This window comes from Typopeltis vanoorti, chromosome 24 (assembly GCF_054136105.1).
Source record: "Typopeltis vanoorti isolate ZY-2024b chromosome 24, IOZ_Tvanoo_1.0, whole genome shotgun sequence".
Lineage (NCBI taxonomy): Eukaryota > Metazoa > Arthropoda > Arachnida > Uropygi > Thelyphonidae > Typopeltis > Typopeltis vanoorti.
In genome coordinates, this window is record NC_143572.1 from 67,236,333 (window position 1) to 67,239,025 (window position 2,693).

The 2,693-nt window shown below is 36.1% G+C and overlaps 1 non-coding gene across 1 annotated transcript; it reads left to right on the forward strand.

Moving 5' to 3' along the window:
• The first annotated feature begins 335 nt into the window (after positions 1–335).
• Positions 336–634, forward strand: LOC150093367 (signal recognition particle RNA). The gene has a single exon (XR_016550467.1).
• The last annotated feature ends 2,059 nt before the right edge of the window (positions 635–2,693 follow it).

The following is a 2,693-nucleotide window of genomic DNA, read 5'->3' on the forward strand; positions in this document are numbered from 1 at the left end:
TCTGAACAATTTTAAAAAGAGCTTTTTATTTTTACCATTAAGTAAGAAAAATCTGAACATAAAATCAGACTTCAAGGTTCGTATTTGTCTAATAATGTTTAAACACCGCAAAAAGTTATATTAGTTCATACTAGATGGCGCAACGTCAAAATTTGATGAGTGAAGTTTTCTTTCTCAGCAAAAGATAACAGTAGCTGAATCTAATTAATGTTATTAAATAAAAGAGTCAGGGTATTAAAATACTATTCATTATTTATATATTTAAATGTTGTTTTGTTGTTGCATATCAAAGTAGGTTATCAAAGCTTGAAAGTCAAAATACAAAACCTACTACCGCCGGGAGGTGTGGCGAACTCCTGTAATCCAGCTGTTTGGAGGCTTGAACTGGAGGATGATTTGAGGACTGGAAACGTGTTTCGCAACGTCCCTGTGTCGATCGGATGTTCGCACTAAGCACGGCGTCAATATGGTGACTTAGAGGGAGCTCTGGGTTACCAGGTTGACTAAAGAGAAGTGAATCGGCTCAGGGCGGAAACGCAGCAGGCAAAAGCTTCCGCGTCGTGCAGTAGTGGGATCGCGTCTGTGAATAGGCGTTGAGTAACAGCCAGTTCAATAAAACCGGACCCAGTTCTTTTTTAATTCCTTTTCATCCTGGGATGTTTTTTAACCATCAGAATAGCTAGATATTTTAATACTATAAAGTGTGTTTTAATTAGTTAATAATCAACAAACTAATTAAACATCGATTACGTAAATTATTCAAATTAAGTGGATATTGAATCCAACATTATTTCAAAGCCGAATAGAGAAACTACAAGAGTTTCAACTCTGAAACTCTTTTGAATAATTGAATAATTTTGCATTGCCGAAGTGAAGCCTTTTGGCTCTCTATTTCAGTAATTCTTGGCGCCTTTTGTGATGTGATTCCTCTTGGCAATTCGTATGGTAAAGTATAACCTCTGCATCACTAGAACTTGAGTATTTGCAATTTGGATCTGCCTACTCACTGATGAGACCTCAATTGAGGCTTGACTGTTGCTGTCACCCAAGTTGGGGAATTGGTAATGAATGGCAGTGTTGTAGCCTGTGAAGTTAACTGATGTACGGCTGTTACCCCCTCGAGATATGATCAAATGAGCGGCTCTGCTCGGTGGTGGTGGTGGTGGGGGGGGGGTGAGCCTGCCACAGTGTCGCGCCAACCGGTTCTGAGAGTTCTTCTCAGTGGCAGGGTGAGCCTGTTACAGAAGGGAACAACACTGAGTTTTTGGAGTTTAGCCTGTACTTGAACATCAACAAAGGTCGAAACCGGTTTGGGTAGTGACCCCCACTCCATAATGTATAACATCATACATCTCCTAGGAGATGTGTTTTACATTATGGGAAATACTAAGGATAGTGATCAGAGCTCACCCCAACTTTACTACGCGTTGCCTCTGTCATGAAAGGTTTGCTTACACTTGGATCCGCCGAAACTTTAATTATAGTTTCTATCAACATTCGGCATGAAACTCTTGTTGTTTCTCTATTCGGATTTGAAATAATGTTGGATTCAATATCCACTTAATTTGAATAATTTTGCATCGCCGAAGTGAAGCCTTTTGGCTCTCTATTTCAGTAATTAGAAATATTTGATTTAAATTTACTTGTTTCAGATTTTTTATTATTAAGAAAAATATTTCCTGACTATTTACAGCAGTATTACTTAGAAGCCTACTCTTTTATGTTCTTTAATTTTAAAGAAGTCATATTAATTATGAAACTCAGTGTTTCCCAACATTTCGTATCTAACGTAATATTAAAGCCATAATGTCATTAAAACTAAAACCATAATAAAAACGAGTTGAAATCGAAAATTTATTATCAACATACTCCTTTAGAATTTTTTTTTCTTCATATGACCGATGAATATTCGCTTTCTTCGTATGTACGTAAGATGAGTTTTATTTGCTATATTTGTGAGACAGCAGAATAAAATTCACTTATTATAAGGAACATCTAAATGATTATCATTTTTTACAAAGCGTGTTAAATTTAGTCTGGGGAGAGATATAAATTAGCTTATAAAATTCAAAAGACTGACTAGAAAGACCATAATAGCATTACAGAATTTGCACTGCTAGCATGTTAGTATATTTCGCTAAACGGCGCATGCGTAGCAGGTTCTACTTTACATTAATAAAACTACCCCAGCAGCTTTCGAGAAGTAAAGATTTGCTTTTGTAGATGAAACAGAGACAAATGCAAATATATCATTGGATTTTTTTTAAGTCTTTAAAAGTGCGGTAAAGTCTGTTGATTCTCCACAATTTTAGGTCGTACATAAAGTTCAAAACGGACAAAAATATGATGCAGATCAATGAATCTGTCTATAAGAAAACAGACACATTACAGTTCGCGATTTAGCTAATCAGTTTTGGATCCTGTCCATACATTTTTTTGCACAAGATTTGATATGCGATGGTTAACATCGAAGGCTTTTGTTGTTGAGAATTGCTGTTCCAAAATGGGGGGGGGAGAGGTTCTGAACTCACGAATGCACTTACAACTTCTATTTTATTCGACTACCGCGAAGTAAACAAACAGGACCGACAAATACACTTCGCTGTAAGTATTTTTTTTTTATTTTTTTATTTTTTATTTGTTGTTCCTGTTTGTTGAAACGTGACCTTATCAGAGAAATCAAAGTAATCGAG